Genomic DNA, 18,364 nt, shown 5'->3' on the forward strand with positions numbered 1-18,364 from the left:
CAAAAAAACAACGGGAACCTGCAGCATGCAAAAAGGAGACCCCAACACAGTAAGTTAAGCAAAATGAGAAGACAGAGAACTACACAGCAGATGAATGAGCAAGGTAAAAACCCACCAGACCAAACAAATGAAGAGGAAATAGGCAGTCTACCTGAAAAATAATTCAGAGTAATGATAGTAAAGATGATCCAAAATCTTGGAAATAGAATGGAGAAAATACAAGAAATGTTTAACAAGGACCTAGAAGAACTAAAGAGCAAACAGACAATGAGGAACAACACAAAAAATGAAATTAAAAATTCTCTAGAAGGAATCAATAGCAGAATAACTGAGGCAGAAGGACAGATAAGTGACCTGGGAAGACAAAATAGTGGAAATAACTACCGCACAGCAGAATAAAGAAAAAAGAATGAAAAGAATTGAGGACAGTCTCAGAGACCTCTGGAACAACATTAAATGCACCAACATTCGAATTATAGGGGTCCAGAAGAAGAGAAAAAGAAAGGGACTGAGAAAATATTTGAAGAGATTAGAGTTGAAAACTTCCATAATATGGGAAATGAAATAGTCAATCAAGTCCAGGAAACACGGAGAGTCCCATACAGAATAAATCCAAGGAGAAACACGCCAAGACACATGTTAATCAAACTATCAAAAATTAAATAAAAAGCAAAAGTATTAAAAGCAGCAAGGGAGAAACAACAAATAACATACAAGGGAATCCCCATAAGGTTAACAGCTGATCTTTCAGCAGAAGCTCTGCAAGCCAGAAGGGAGCGACAGGACATATTTAAAGTGAGGAAAGGGAAAAACCTACAACCAAGATTACTCTACCCAGCAAGGATCTCATTCAGATTCGACGGAGAAATTAAAACCTTTACAGACAAGCAAAAGCCAAGAGAATTCAGCACCACCAAACCAGCTTTACAACAAATGCTAAAGGAACTTCTCTAGGCAGGAAACACAAGAGAAGGAAAAGACCTACAATAGCAAACCCAAAACAATTAAGAAAATGGGAATAGGAATATACATATCGATAACTACCTTAAATGTAAATGGATTAAATGCTCCAACCAAAACACATAGACTAGCGGAATGGATACAAAAACAAGACCCATGTATATGCTGTCTACAAGAGACCCACTTCAGACCTAGGGACACATACAGACTGAAAGTGAGGGGATGGAAAAAGATATTCCATGCAAATGGAAATCAAAAGAAAGCTGGAGTAGCAATTCTCATATCAGACTAAATAGACTTTAAAATAAAGACTATTATAAAAGACAAAGAAGGACACTACATAATGATCAAGGGATCAATCCAAGAAGAAGATATAACAATTGTATATATTTATGCACCCATCATAGGAGCACCTCAATACATAAGGCGAATGCTAACAGCCATAAAAGGAGAATTTGACAGTAACACAATCATAGTAGGGGACGTTAACACCTCACTTTCACCAATGGACAGATAATCCAAAATGAAAATAAATAAGGAAACACAAGCTTTAAATGATACATTAAACAAGGTGTACTTAATTGATATTTATAGGACATTCCATCCAAAAACAACAGAATACATTTTCTTCTCAAGTGCTCTTGGAACATTCTCCAGGATAGATCATATCTTGGGTTGCAAATCAACCCTTGGTAAATTTAAGAAAACTGAAATTGTATCAAGTATCTTTTCTGACCACAACACTATGAGACTAGATATCAGTTACAGGAAAAAAACTGTAAAAAAATGCAAACACATAGAGGCTAAACAATATGCTAATAACCACGAGATCACTGAAGAAATCAAAGAGGAAATCAGAAAATACCTAGAAACAAATGACAATGAAATCACGATGACCCAAAACCTATGGGATGCAACAAAAGCAGTTCTAAGAGGGACGTTTATAGCCATACAATCCTACTGTAAGAAACAAGAAAAATCTCAAATAAACCTAACCTTACACCTAAAGCAATTAGAGAAAGTAGAACAAAATAACCCCAAATTTAGCAGAAGGAAAGAAATCATAAAGATCAAATGAGAAATAAGTGAAAAAGAAATGAAGGAAACGATAGCAAAGATAGTAAAACTGAAAGCTGGTTCTTTGAGAAGATAAACAAAATTGATAAACCATTAGCCAGACTCATCAAGAAAAAAGGGGAGAAGACTCAAATCAACAGAATTAGATATGAAAAAGGAGAAGTAACAACTGACACTGCAGAAATACAAAGGTTCATGAGAGATTACTACAAGCAACTATATGCCGATAATATGGACAACCTGGAAGAAAAAGAAGGCATAGAGGGAACTTACCTCGACATAATAAAGACCATGTATGACAAACCCAGAGCCAACATCGTTCTCAATGTGAAAAACTGAAACCATTTCCACTAAGATCAGGAACAAGACAAGGTTGCCCATTCTCACCACTATTATTCAACATAGTTTTGGAAGTATTAGCCACAGCAATCAGAGAAGAAAAATAAATAAAAGGAATCCAAATTAGAAAAGAAGAAGTAAAACTGTCACTCTTTGCAGTTGACATAATACTATACATAGAGAATCCTAAAGATGCTACCAGAAAACTACTAGCACTAATCAATGAATTTGGTAAAGTAGCAGGATACAAAATTAATGCACAGAAATCTCCTGCATTCCTATAATGATGAATGACTAATGATGAAATATCTGAAAGAGAAATTAAGGAAACACTCCCATTTACCAATGCAACAAAAAGAATAAAATACCTAGGAATAAACCTACCTAAGGAGACAAATTTTTTCTGTATGCAGAAAACTGTAAGACACTGATGAAAGAAATTAAAGATGATACAAACAGATGGAGAGATATACCATGTTCTTGGATTGGAAGAATCAACATTGTGTAAATGACAATCTACAGATTCAATGCAATCCCTGTCAAACTACCAATGGCATTGTTCACAGAACTAGAACAAAAAATTTCACAATTTGTATGGAAACACAAAAGAAATCTTGAGAAAGAAAAACAGAGCTGGAGGAATCAGGCTCTCTGACTTCAGATTATACTACAAATCTACAGTGATCAAGACAGTATGGTACTGGCACGAAGACAGAAATATAGATCAATGGAATAGGATAGAAGCCCAGAGATAAACCCACACACATATGGTCGCCTTATCTTTGTTAAAGGAGGCAAGAAAAACAATGGAGAAAAGACAGCCTCTTCAATAAGTGGTGCAAGGATAACTGGACAGCTACATGTAAAAGAATGAAATTAGAACACTCCCTAACACCATATACAAAAATAAACTCAAAATGTATTAAAGACCTAAAGGTAAGGCTACACACTGTAAAACTTTTAGAGGAAAACATAGGCAGAACACTCTATGACATAAATCACAGCAAGATCCTTTTTGACCCACCTCCTAGTGAAATGGAAATAAAAACAAAAATAAACAAATGGGACCTAATGAAACTTAAAAGCTTTTGCACAGCAAAGGAAACCATAAACAAGATGAAAAGACAACCCTCAGAGTTAAAAAAAATATTTGCAAACAAAGCGTCTAACAAAGGATTAATCTCCAAAATATACAAGCAGCTCATGCAGCTCAATATCAAAAAAACAAAAAACCCAATCCAAAAATGGGTGCAAGACCTAAATAGATGTTTCTCCAAAGAAGATATACAGATGGCCAACAAACACATGAAAGGATGCTCAACATCACTAATCATTAGAGAAATGCAAATCAAAACTACAATGGGGTATCACCTCACACCAGTCAGAGTGGCCATCATCAAAAAATCTAGAAACAATAAATGCTGGAGAGGGTGTGGAGAAAAGGGAACCCTCTTGTACTGTTGGTGGGAATGTAAATTGATACAGCCACTGTGGAGAACAGTATGGAGGTTCCTTAAAAAACTACAAATAGAACTACCATATGACCCAGCAATTCCACTACTGGGTATATCCCCTGAGAAAGCCATAATTCAAAAAGAGTCATGTACCACAATGTTCATTGCAGCACTATTTACAATAGCCAGGACATGGAAGCAACCTAAGTGCCCATCGGCAGATGAATGGATAAAGAAGATCCATTGTATATATTTGTGGCACATATATACAATGGAATATTACTCAGCGATAAAAAGAATCGAAATTGAGTTATTTGCAGTGAGGTGGATGGACCTAGAGTCTGTCATACAGAGTGAAGTAAGTCAGAAAGAGAGAAACAAATACCGTATGCTAACACATATATATGGAATCTAAAAAAAAAAAAGGTTCTGGAAAACGTAGGGGCAGGACAGGAATAAAGACACAGACGTAGAGAATGGACTTGAGGACACGGGGAGGGGGAAGGGTAAGCTGGGACGAAGTGAGAGCGTGGCATGGACATATATACACTGCTAAATGTAAAATAGATAGCTAGTGGGAAGCAGCCACATAGCACAGGCAGATCAGCTTGGTGCTTTGTGACCACCTAGAGGGGTGGGATAGGGAGGGTGGGAGGGAGGTGCAAGAGGGAGGGGATATGGGGATATATGTATACATATAGCTGATTCACTTTGTGATACAGCAGAAACTAACACACCATTGTAAAGCAATTATACCAATAAAGATGTTAAAAATATATAAATAAACAAATAAAAGAATGCTTTCTAAGAGCATCTTTGGCTACCATGTTGTAGGCACTGTGGAGCATAATCTAATCATGTTACTCTTGGGACACAGTCCTCTATGGGTCTCTCGTGCTCTCACATGTCTTCCTGAGTATGCCAAGAATATGAGGCCATGACTGCTTTTTACCCGAGCCATTTTTCAGAGTTGTGTTTTCGGCAAGCAACCCTGAGGAATGAGCTAAGTTCTACCTCTAGAACGAAGAGGAGGCTTGCTTATTGCTGGCTGTAAAAGCAGTGCATCCCCCAAGCTCAGTGTTCCTCAGCTGCAGTGCAAACCCACTACATGTGCAACATCTATCTGGACCCCCCTGCATTGGCCTCAAGGACTTGGGGAAAAAGGTAGCTGATCTAAATACTGATGTCCATGCTGCTTGCTGTGCTGTGACTAATGAAGTCTTTAGTCTCTGACCCAGGGGGTCTCATATCTTCTGCCAGCAATAGATTAACTCATTAACTTATGAGTGGGGTCAAATCAACCCTCAGAGAAAACAATAATTACATGTTAGTTAAACGATGACAGTTGAGCAGCAAGGACATTTAGATTCCAAGAAGGAAGGCATCTTGCTTAACTTTACACAGCTGATGATGGCAGAGCTAGAAATCAAACCTGAGTCTATCGGATTCCAAACCCCATATATTTTATTGGTTGCTTTCACCATATCAGACACCATACTGAATCCTCTAGTCAGTAGAAACCATTTCATATGAAATTAACTGAGAACTTCAAATAGATTCTTCATTAAGAAAAATAGCTGATCTTACTTAGATGTTAAGTCTGAAGTGACTTTCCCTGGAAAAGCTTACCAAATGTTACCTCTTTGGAGGGTTCGTCTACCAAGCTACACCACCGGTTTATTTAGATTAAATGAAAGCATTTAAGTCTGGTTGTTGTGATGTTTTTTTGGTTTTAAAAAGAATTTTTTATCCAGCAGGCTCCAGTTCATAAATATTATGAATATTCCTGCAAATGAAATAAACACAGTAGGAATCATTCTAATACCCATGTTGGCAGAAGTTATAAGCTTTCCACACTGGAGTGAAAAAAAGGTCATGAGTAACCCTAGTGACATGTGTCACTGCTATGCTGGGGCAAGAGACCTCTTTTGGGGGGTTTGGGGGGGGGGAGTTAATTAATTAATTAATTTATGGCTGCATTGGGTCTTAGTTGCTGTGCTCAGGCTTTTCTCTAGTTGCGGCGAGTGGGGGCTACTCTTTGTTGCAGTGCGCGGGCTTCTCATTGCAGTGGCTTCTCTTGTTGCGGAGCATGAGCTCTAGGTGCACGGGCTTCAGTAGTTGTGGCACGCAAGCTCAGTAGTTGTGGCTCCCGGGCTTAGTTGCTCTGCGGCATGTGGGATCTTCCCAGACCAGGGCTCAAACCCATGTCCCCTGCATTGGCAGGTGGATTCTCAACCACTGCGCCACCAGGGAAGCCCCAAGAGACCTGTTTTTAAGACTTTTTTTTTTTAAGCAGATTTAGGCTCCCAGAAACATTGAGAGGAAGGAACAGAGATTTCTCACATCCCCCTGCCCCTACACATGCATAGCCTCCCCCTTTAACAACATCCCTTACCAAAGTAGTACATTTGTCACAACTGATGAACCTACAATGACATGTCATTATCACCCAAAGTCCATAGTTTATATTAGGGTTTGCTTCAAGAGACTTTTTATTGATTAAAAACAGAATATCGCTTATTGACAGAAAATCCTTATGTTGCTAGAACACCCAGTGAGCTTGCTAAAAGTACTTTCTGCAGTGTCTGGTATCTAGGAAACATTCAGTAATTGGTAGATATTGTGATTAGATGCTTGGTAAATGCCTTCTCAGTGAATGACAGTTATTTCTTCATCCATTCATGTGTTCCATAAGTGCACTGGTGATACAGCAGTGAACAAGACAAATGTTTCTGCCCTCATGGAGCTTATGTTCTAGAGCAGGGGTCCCCAACCCCCAGACCACAGACCAGTAGCAGTCCGTGGCCTGTTACGAACCAGGCCACACAGCAGAAGGTGAGTGGCAGGTGAGCGAAGCTTCATCTGTATTTACAGCCGCTCCCCATTGCTCGCATTACTGCCTGAGCTCTGCCTCCTGTCAGATCAGCGGTGGCATTAGATTCTCATAGGAGCACGAACCCTACTTGAACTGCGCATGCGAGGGATCTAGGCTGCGCGCTCCTCATGAGAATCTAATGCCTGATGATGATCTGAGGTGGAGCTGAGACGGTGATGCTAGCGGCTGCAAATACAGATTATCGTGAGCAGAGAGGTTTGACTGCACAGAGACCATAGTAAGTCAATTGCTTGTAGGCTCGTATCAAAACCCTATCAGTGAGTGGCAAGTGAAAACAAGCTCAGGACTCCCACTGATTCTGTATTATGGTGAGTTGTATAATTATTTCATTACATATTACAATGTAATAATAGTAGAAATAAAGTGCACAATAAATGTAATGTGTTTGAATCATCCCGAAACCATCCCCTCCCCACCCCCCCAGTCCATGGAAAAATTGTCTTCCACAAAACCAGTCCCTGGTGCCAAAAAGGTTGGGGACTGCTATTCTAGAGCGGAGACTGATAATGAACAGATACACAAATCTAGAATGTCAGTGATGATAACGGCTCTGAAAAACGTTAAATGGAAAGAAGAGGCTAGAGAGACATAGTGTGGGTGGGGCTCTTTTAGATTATGTGGTCAGGGGAGGTCTTTGCACGGAGATGATATTTGAGTAGAAACCTGAGTAAGATATGGGAGCAACAGCGGGAAGATGTGGGTAATGCTACCTGGATTACGAATAGACATGAGAGTCACATAAAAAGGCTCCTTCGCAGCCCAGCCTCACTGTGGCCTCTCTGTGGAACTCAACTCACTGGTAGCCTGTGGGTAATCCTTATGTATAGAGACAGCAAACAGAGCCTTTGGCATTGTGAATGGATGACCAGAGGGCTCATCATTTACTGCAGGTGGCCATGATAGAAGTAGGAATTTTTATTTTTATTCAAACTTAACAAACATTGGTGTTTCTCACAGGCCAGGCTCTGATCCCAGAGGCTGAGTGTGATTGTGCTTGGTGGTGTGACTGAGCTGTGTCTTGTTCTCAGGATTGTGGGGAGAGCAGTGTGAATGGGGATAAGGAGAAATAAAAATCATGGCTTCTGTTTCCAGTGGAGCCAATCAGATGGATAAGATGCCAGACCATGGGAAGCAGGGAAACAACGAGGAAAGGGAAAGAGAGTTGTTCTGGTTATGGGCTGTTTATGGACCTGGTGTCCAGGTTGGTCTCAATGGGCATTTTCGTGGACATTTGGTATTGGTCCGAGACAGGGGTCGGAGACACCAGCCTCTTTCTCTCAGCTTTTGGCTTAAAAGGACTTAAAGAAGAAGAATAGATTCTCTTCCCTTCTTAGCTAAAGTTGGGCATAAAGGTGGGAGGATTAAAGAGACTTTTTGAAGACGTGGGTCTTCTCATTGAGTTGAATAACATAAATTTTATTGTCATTTTTTCTTCCTCCCCGGAAAAAGAAAAAAAGATTTACTTCCATTGCAAATATTTAAGCATTTGTAGGGTTCACTTTCACAAAAGAGTTAAAACGTGGGAAAACCAAACATTCCCCCCTTCACTGCTTTCATTTTGGCTTTTGCTTAATTTTGTAACATTAATTCTTTGATCCTTCCAACCATAAATCATTTAAGTGACTTTGATTAAATAACTGCTTAACTTCCAAAATTCTTTGGATAATGACTGTGTTTCTTGTCATATTCCGTACAATTATAATGAGGTTTTCCATAGCAGGTTCAAATGCCAACGCACCTGGACTCCTCCTGGCGTGCCATGATTTAAGGCAAGTTATTTCACCTCTCAAAGCTTAGCTGTAGCATTGGTAAGAAAAGTTTGGTATTTAATATACATCCCCCCATGGAGAAGGTGTCGGAAATTTTATTCAGTTAGTGTTTATAAAGGATCTTTATTGGAGACCCCAGGGAGGGTGATGCTTTAATATGCAATAGGAAATCTGCTCTTTGGACCATCTAACCGATGTTATATAATGACTTGTGTTTTGGCTCCACATTTCCTACTGAGACTTTCTTCTGGCTTCTCTGGAGACTGAGTTTTGCTGTTTTCCCAGTGGCTAAGAAATCAGGGGTGTGGCTGCAAGTTGAACACATGCCCAGCATGGTCTTCCTTTGGTGTGGACGCCCCGATTGTGTCTGCATAGGATCAGCAGCCAGTGTCTCTAGAGGGTATATGCAGATCTGTGAAATGCAGGACCCCGAGCTCAGCTCACAAGGTTTTATCCAAAATTCTAGCAAATTACCCTTAATTTTGCTCACCTTACAACTTTATGAGCAATACCGGTTGACTCCCACTGACATTTATGAGTTGCTGTGTTACAAAGGTTGAGCCATTTCAGTCTGTTGAGGTTTTCCTGTGACCCCCTACGTTTACCGTAACTATTAAAGACGACAGTAAAACGTATATAATGGACATGGTTCAAATATTTCCCACTGCTTCTGCAATGATTATTTCTCTCCAAGAACAGGAGACTAGTGAAATGTGGGCTTAAGGAGAGACAGCAACAAAAACCATGGGTTTTCAAGTTTAAGCTAATATTTAACATAGGATAAAGACTACTGGTAAATATTGATTTATCTTCCCTCCTATTCCCCTAGGGGCTTAATCTCACAGTACAGAACATTAAACAATTGTTTATTATTCCAGCAGTATTATAAAAACGATATTGGAATTCTTTTCCTTCTTTCTTTCATTCCTTTTTTTTTTTAAGAAATAAAAAGCATCCAGTATCCCCGAAGGGCAGAGCAACTGCATATGAGACAAACGACACACCCATATAGGAATAGGCCTCGCTGGGCTCTGTCCTTCACAGGCCTCTGCTTTTCTTCCTGGCCTGGATTCTTACCCGCAACAATACTTGAAAGAGTTCTTTTAACTCTAGGCTTTAAAGAGAGCAGAAAGGATTGGTGGTAAATGATTGACCCCCCGGGAGCCAGGTGAGTCATCCAGAGCAGCGCTGTCTGATAGGAACACTTGGAGATGATGGATATGTTCTGTATCTGTCATCACTGTGTGGTTACCATGGACCACACGTGGCTACTGAACCCTTGAAATGGGGCTGGTGCAACTGAGGAACTGAATTTTCAATTTTGTTTCTTTTTGAATTTAAGTAGCCACATGTGGCTAGTGACTACCACATTAAACAGCACAGATTTATAGGTTCTCAAGAGGTAACTTAATAGTACATATACTCCCACATACGTACAATAAAAATGGAACTGAAATGCAGGAGTGGTTCAGATGTTACCTTGAACCCCACTTCCCCTGGAGAATGGCACATCCTGGGACAGTCTGGCCCTCCCTGTGCGGTTGAACTTTGTCCCCGCCTCTCTTCTGTATTCCACCTTGCCTGCTCTTTTTTGAATATTTAACAACTTGATTGAGATGTAAGTCACGTACCATATAACTCATGTTTTGAAGGTGTACAGTTCAGTAGTTTGTCCTATATTCACGAGGCTGTGCAACCATCACCCCTATCAATTTCATAACATTTCCATTACCCCAAATAGAAAGCCTGTACCCATTAGCACTCACTCCCCATTTCTTCCCAAACTCTCACCCCCCAAGCCCTGGCAACCACCCATCTACTTTCTGTCTCTATAGATTTTCCTACTTTGGACATTTCCTATAGATAGCATACAATATATGCTCTTTTTTGTCTGGCTTCTTTCACCTAGCATAATGTTTCCAAAGTTCATCCATGTTGTAGCATGTGTCAGTACTTCATCCCTTTTTGTTGCTGAATAATATTCCATTGTGTGGATGTGCCAATTTGTTTATCCATTCACCAGTTGATGGCCATTGGGTTGTTTTTGCTTTTTGGTCATTATGAACACAGGTGCTATGAATATTCGGGTGTACGTTTTTGTGTGAATGTATGTTTTCATCCCTCTTAGGTATATACCCACGAATGAAATTGCTGGTTTCACATGGTAACTCTATGTTTAGCCTTTCGTGGAACTGTCGGACTGTTTTCCAAAACAAGCGCACGATTTAACATTCCCATCAGCAATGTGTGAGGGTTCCAGTTTCTCTACATCCTTGCCAACACTTGCTATTATCTGTCTTCTTTATTATAGCCATCCTAGAAGGTGTGTGAAGGTATCTCATTGGAGTTTTATTTGCATTTCCTGATAGTCAGCAACTCTTTGCCCCCGTCCATTCACAATTATGTAGGTCCTTGCCACAGGTAGGTTTGCCCCGAGAATGCAGGTTTGCAAGAAAAGAGCAAGTTCCATTGGTGTTGCTTTGGAAATAACAGAAGTTACTTCTGTGGCACAGTTACAGACTGAAACCAGGGGTAATCGTGTTCAACTGTTTCATGCCCAACTAGATGTTGAATATATTTATACTTTTTGGGGGTCAGATTGCTACACAGGACTTCTTCCCCTCAAAACAGTCTCTGTAAGTAAAAGTGGCTTGAGCCAATCCTAGGGGAATGTTTTTTAAAATTTCCTATTACAAAAGAATTTCCCCATAAGTCCTTTCTCAAACAGGCACAGAATATTCTAAGATCACCTTCAAACTGTCATGGTTTAAATGATGCAGAGCAAGAAACAAAATGCTGACACAGACTGGAAATGGAAAGATAGAAGTCCAGGTGTGGAAGGCCTTGACAGGCAGGGTGAATGGTCCGCCTGCAGAAGCCACACTGCCCTCTGCTGCCTTGCATTCAGGGTGTCATGCATCCATTTCTTTACCAAGTATTGAGTGCTTCCATGTGCCAGACACAGCTCTCGGGAAGAAACAGTGAGCAGAACGGGCCTGGTCTTTGTTTTCACGAGGTCAGGCTGATATTAGTCAAACAGTCAAACCAGCCAGAGTTAGGAAGGCACAGTACAGGGCACTCTGTGACTGAGGCCATCTATGGCTTGCTTGTTTGATTTCTTTCCATGCTCTCAGATAGTACCTCAGTGGGAGATTCGCCATCCGGGCGTGACTTACCTAGGTGTCGTTTCTTTTTTTTATGGTTAAGTAGTCGATACTTTATTTCTTTCCTTTCACTTTCTCTCTCTCTTTTTAAAACATTCTTTTTAGCTAATGTAATTTCTATAACTGAGTTTTTTAGCATCTTGAGAGGTTAAAAGTTTGAAGAAATAAGTTTCTGTTGATACTCTTCCCTGTCTTTCTGTCATATTTCTACTTACCCTTCAATGCACTGCTTGAATACTACTTTTCTGTGAAATATCACCATCACTATCAGTCCAGATGGCCTCCAGGGATAAGTATTCCATTTCTCCCCTGAACTTCTGTAGCACCTTGTACCTGCATTATAACGCTTGCCATGTTGTAGAAGGAAAGTTCTTTACCTGTTGGCTTTCCTCACCACTCAGTGAGCATCTCAGAGTAAGGTTTTGTGTATGAGTCTTGTTTATATTTTCAGCTACAAGCACAGCAACTCACATCTAGCAGGTGATCTGTAAATGCTGAATAATGAATGAATGAATGAACAAACATACAGAAGAGTCAAAAAATCACATGAACCCGGATTCTTTCTTCTAGCTAGGAATAATCTGTCACTGAAACAGCAAAGAATTGTCAACTCTTGTGATCCCTGCTTATTATTTTCTATTGATAATTTAATTTAATAGGGAAAAATATAAGTACAGTTTCATATTGGAAAATTTATTTTTAAAACAACAGAAACTGGATGGGGAAAGATGATAAGGAGTCAGCTGTTGAAGACTTTTAATGCTAAAACAAATTTATTCTGGGAAACAGAATCCACCTCTTACCACACAGAGCATCCTGACAGTATTATTTCTTGGGTAAGGAATGAGGAACCAAGTCTAGCAGACCATGGGCACACCCAGATATGCAGGGAATAAAGTAAGCTGGACCCGGGACAGAACCGAGGGCCTGAAGTCACATAAACAAACCAGAGTACAAGCACCTTTTGACCCTTGGAATAAAAGCAAGACCACGAGTCAGAGCCTGGAGGGCAGGCAGGAAGCTGGGCTAAGGACAGGATTCAGGAAAAGCAACAAGTCACACAAGAAAATAAAAGCATAAATCTTAGTTGCAGGAAGCTCAAAACCCAGTATTTCAGGAAAAAGAAAGGCAGTTAGAGATCAGAGCAAATAAATTGATCCAAAATCTAAGCAGAGTCTAGGGAATAATAATGGTGACACAAGCTGATGGAGAAGCAGTGTGAAGGAAAACAGAGAATCAAGAGGATCGGGGGTAAAGTATACATCCTTCCAACACTGCCAGAGGCTTCCCAAGGTAGTGAGGCAGAGCTAAGAGCTTCCTGCCATCTCTGTACATGAGGATGTACCATCCTCGCAACGCTTTTAGCTCCAGCTATCCTGTTCCTTACAAAGAGAAGAATTGTGACTTCCATCAAGAAAAGCTATCCTTCCATTAAGAAAAGCTATCCACCAGGCTTCCCTGGTGGCGCAGTGGTTGAGAGTCCGCCTGCCAATGCGGGGGACGCGGGTTCGTGCCCCCGTCCGGGGGGATCCCACATGCCGCGGAGCAGCTCGGCCCGTGAGCCATGGCCACTGAGCCTGCGCATCCGGAGCCTGTGCTCCGCGGCGGGAGAGGCCATAGCAGTGAGAGGCCCGCGTACCGCAAAAAAAAAAAAAAAAAAAAAGAAAGGCTACCCTTAATTATAGTCTGTCACAGCATTGTCTAATTTGCTCTTAACCTTGAATGTCTGAGGTAGGTAGGAACGTACTTTTAAAACCATTTTACGTGACCATGGCCTTGTATCCAGAATACATAAAGAACTCAATCCTAATAAGACTAACAACCTGTTAAAATAGGCAAAAGGCTTAAACTGACACTTAGCAAAAGATGATACATGAATGGCCAATAATTACATGAAGATGCTCAACATTTTTAGTTGTTAGGAACATTCAAGTTAAAGCTCCCAGGCACTTCCACGAATATTGGTGAGAATGAAAGATGAATCTTCATCCGTTGCTGAGGGGCGCAACCACTTGGGAGAACTGATCCAGCAATTCCATGCCTAGGTATTTACCAAAGAGAAATCAAAATGTGTGTGTACACACACACACACACACACACACACCTGCACACACATAGGAGTTGAATAGGAGTGTTAATATCACCTCTATTCATAACAGCCCCAAACTGGAAACAACCCAAACATCCATCAGTAAGTGAATGGATAAACAAATAGAGGTATGTTCATGCGATGGATATATTCAACAACAAAGAGAAACAAACTACTGATGCTCACAACCACATGGACGTGTTTCAGAAACATTACATTGATCAAAAGAAATCAGACACAATCTGCAAGATTCCATTCTATGTGGTTCTAGGACATGTGGGACTAGGCTGTGGTAATGGAAATCTGAAAGTAGATGCTTCAGTTTAGAGACGGGGCAGGGAGGAACTTTCAGGGGTAATGGAAATGTTCTATATTTTGATTCAAGTGGTGGATACATGAGTGTAAATATCTGTACTATTTGTAAATGTTTGTCAAAACTCAGTGAACTGTACATCTAAGAGACGTGCATTTTGTAATGTGTAAATTGTACCTTTACAAAAGAGGAAAGTCGGGTTCGAGAGAAGATACTTGCTTAAAGTGGGGCAGCAAATAAATGGCAGAGTCAATACTTGAACTCAGGCTAACTGATGTCAGAGTGAGGGCCCCTTTGGCTACATCATTCTCTCAGCCTAGAAGGAAGGTGAGGAAGAGCAGAAAGGAGGCTCCCTTGTACCAGGGGAAGGAAGAAGAGTAGTCACAGAGGTCACATTTCTGTCTTAGGCATAAGGCTCATAATGGTGCCTGTGATGGAAAGAGCCAATTCCATCCAGCCACCTGCGAGTAATTAGGAGGGCTTGAAAGACATTGGCGCAGAGATAAGCATCATCATCTGATTCATGGAACCTGCCAGTAGAGAAAGTATTAAGGTTATTCTTTTGCTGGTATCCACCTTCAGTAGTAAATAATAAATGTGTTTCATTTTTAAGACCTTTCTAAAACTCTTCATGAATTAATACATTTCCATTGCAAAAAGTAGAAAAATAAAAAAAATTAAAACTTCCTAGGGCCTATTGTCCAATGATAGTCTCAGATATGTTTTTATTGTTCGCTAATAAATAAAAAGACTTCAGCTTAACAAAAACAGGATCATACTAAATGTGCTGTTTTACAATGTGCTTTTTAAACAACATATCATGAACATTTCTCTCTGTTAGAGGATATAAATAGATATCCTTTCTATTGAATACATAACATTCCATGGATGGCTATATCCCAATTTGTTTAACCAAGCCTTGCTGTTACATATTCAAGTTGTTTCCAGTTTTTTGCTGCTACCTACTAACCTCCTGCAAGAGAAAATCTTGTAAGTGATGTTTGCTCACTTTCTTAGTTATTTCTTCAGGGAAAGTTCCTAGAAGTGGAACTTCTGGGACAAAATTGAGGTTTGGACATCTTTAAGACATTTAATTCATATTGTCCTTTTTCACTTTTATTTTTTTGGCTGCGTTGGGTCTTCACTGCACGCGAGCTTTCTCTAGTTGCAGCGAGCAGAGGCTACTCTTTGTTGCAGTGGGTGGGCTTCTGACTGCAGTGGCTCCTCTTGTTGCGGAGCACAGGCTCGAGGCACGTAGGCTTCAGTAGTTGTAGCACATGGGCTTAGTAGTTGTGGCTTGTGGGCTCTAGAGCGCAGGCTCAGTAGTTGTGGCACCGGGGCTCAGTAGCTGTGGCTCGCAGGCTCTAGAGCGCAGGCTCAGTAGTTGTGGTACACGGGCTTAGCTGCTCTGCGGCATGTGGGATCTTCCCGGACCAGGGATCGAACCTGCATCCCCTGCATTGGCAGGTGGATTCTTAACCACTGTGCCACCAGGGATGTCCCCATTTTTTCTTCTTAGAATTCACCAGCAATGAATGAATGAGTCACCTTGTGTCACCCTAATGCATAGACTGTAACTTTGGTCCCCACCTTAGGTACCACCTCTTCGTGGGTTAGAAATTAACCTTTGATGTTGTCTAGCTCCATCTCCCAAGCAATGCCTGAATCCTCTTTTGGATTCCTCTAGTTTGAAATGAAAAATATTTCTTTTAAAATGTTAATTTGAGAATATGATTGGTATTTCAATGTAGTAGAAAAATTGGGAGAGTTAGAAGGAGAAGTGATCCTGGGGTCAGAGTACCTTGGTTTCAGGGCTGGCTGTATCATCATCTGTTGCTGTGTGTTACATCTGGCACATCACTTGCCTACTCTGCCTGGGCCTCAGTGGCCCCATCTCTAAGATACAGGGTTGAGGAGGATCCCATCTTTACTTTGCCTTCAGTTATGACATTCTGTAAATCTTTGCCGATTTAAAGCATTCCTCTCTAAGGTTGGGCTTGTAAATTGCGAGTGTCAGGCCTTTAAAATGCAGCTAGTGTGGGAAAGGAAAAAGCCCAGCAGCTAGTTTGCTGCTGGATCAGAATTCTATGTTCTTTGTGAAGTAATAAATTGTGTCTTGGCTCCCGGATTATTCCGGGTTGCCTTGGGTTTTGCGGAAGTGGCTTTTTCAGGAATTGTTCCCATTGCCGGAAAGTGGGTGTTAATTTGTGCCTTGGCTGTTTTTCAGGGCACAGTCTGGCAAAATCCCGGCAGCTTTTTCAGAGGATCAGCAGATGCCATGACCTGGTTGTTGCTCTTCCGGCAGGATGACACACACTCTACATGAATAACCCAAAACAGACACATATAAGAGACCTAGGCTTTATCATGGACCACTTATCCTGGCCTCTGAAGTGTTTTCTAGACCCAGTGGAAACGCTCTGATCAACATACCACAGGAAACAGGGTAGCCAAAAGCATAGTATTGGTCAGTATTCCTTAATAAAGATCTCCATCTGTGATCCATGAAATGGGGTCCAGGCAGTCTCCTGGAAGAGGAGATGAAGCTAGGGATAGTGAGGAAGGAATAACATTGAGTAACATTTGTATTTGGTGCTCTACAGTTTGCAGCCTATGCGGACCTACTGTATTTTTTTAATGAAAATTTATTTTTTAATAGACTTCTAAAAAATAGTCTTATTGAGATATAATTCGTATACCATACAATCCGCCCAATAAAAGTATACAATTCAGTGCTTTTTAGTGTATTCACAGATCTGTATAACCACAGTCAATTTAAAAAAAAATTTTCATCACCTCAAAAAAACCTTCTATACCCTTAGCTGTCATCTCCTTATCCTACCCATCTCCCAGCCCTAAGCAACCACAAATCTATTTTCTTTATAGATTTCCGTTCCCTGGGAATGGAATCATATAATATGTGGTCTTTTTTTAACATCTTTATTGGTGTATAATTGCTTTACAATGTTGTATTAGTTTCTGCTGTATAACAGAGTGAATCAGCTATATTTATACATATATCCCCATATCCCCTTCCTCTTGTGCCTCTCTCCCACCCTCCCTATCCCACCTCTCTAGGTGGTCACAAAGCACCAAGCTGATCTCCCTGTGCTATGCAGCTGCATCCCACTAGCTATCTATTTTACATTTGGTAGTGTATATATGTCAAGGCTACTCTCTCACTTTGTCCCACCTTATCCTTACCTCTCCCCATGTCCTCAAGTCTATTCTCTCCGTCTGCGTCTTTATACCTGTCCTGCCCCTAGGTTCATCAGAACCATTTTTTTTAGATTCCATATATGTGTGTTAGCATAGGGTATTTGCTTTTCTCTTTCTGACTTCACACTGATGAAAGAAATTAAAGATGATACAAACAGATGGAGAGATATACCATGTTCTTGGACTGGAAAAATCAACATTGTGAAAATGACTATACTACCCAAAGCAACCTACAGATTCAATGCAATCCCTATCAAACTACCAATGGCATTGTTCACAGAACTAGAACAAAAACTTTCACAATTTCTATGGAAACATAAAAGACCCTGAATAGCCAAAGCAATCTTGAGAAAGAAAAACAGAGCTGGAGGAATCAGGCTCCCTGACTTCAGACTATACTACAAAGCTACAGTAATCAAGACAGTGTGGTACTGGCACAAAGACAGAAATATAGATCAATGGAACAGGATAGAAGCCCAGAGATAAGCCCACGCACATATGGTCACCTTATCTTTGATAAAGGAGGCAAGAAAAACAATGGAGAAAAGACAGGCTGTTCAATAAGTGGTGCTGGGAAAACTGGACAGCTACATGTAAAAGAATGAAATTAGAACACTCCCTAGCACCATATACAAAAATAAACTCAAAATGTATTAAAGACCTAAAGGTAAGGCTGACACTATAAAACTCTTAGAGGAAAACATAGGCAGAACACTCTATGACATCAATCACAGCAAGATCCTTTTTGACCCACCTCCTAGTGAAATGGAAATAAAAACAAAAATAAACAAATGGGACCTAATGAAACTTAAAAGCTTTTGCACAGCAAAGGAAACCATAAACAAGATGAAAAGACAACCCTCAGAATGGGAGAAGATATTTGCAAACGAAGCAACTAACAAAGGATTAATCTCCAAAATATACAAGCAGCTTATGCAGCTCAATATCAAAAAAACAAACAACCCAATCCAAAAATGGGTGCAAGACCTAAATAGACATTTCTCCAAAGAAGATATACAGATGGCCAACAAACACATGAAAGGATGCTCAACATCACTAATCATTAGAGAAATGCAAATCAAAA

The 18,364-nt window shown here is 40.5% G+C and overlaps 1 protein-coding gene across 2 annotated transcripts in view; it reads left to right on the top strand.

The window, feature by feature from the left end:
- THSD4 (thrombospondin type 1 domain containing 4) overlaps positions 1-18,364 on the top strand; it is a 576,361-nt gene that overhangs the window by 325,881 nt on the left and 232,116 nt on the right. The window lies entirely within an intron of this gene.

Source organism: Aethalodelphis obliquidens, unplaced genomic scaffold (assembly GCF_003676395.1).
Source record: "Aethalodelphis obliquidens isolate GAN/ISIS:26980383/991018 unplaced genomic scaffold, ASM367639v1 scaffold26, whole genome shotgun sequence".
Classification (NCBI taxonomy): domain Eukaryota; kingdom Metazoa; phylum Chordata; class Mammalia; order Artiodactyla; family Delphinidae; genus Aethalodelphis; species Aethalodelphis obliquidens.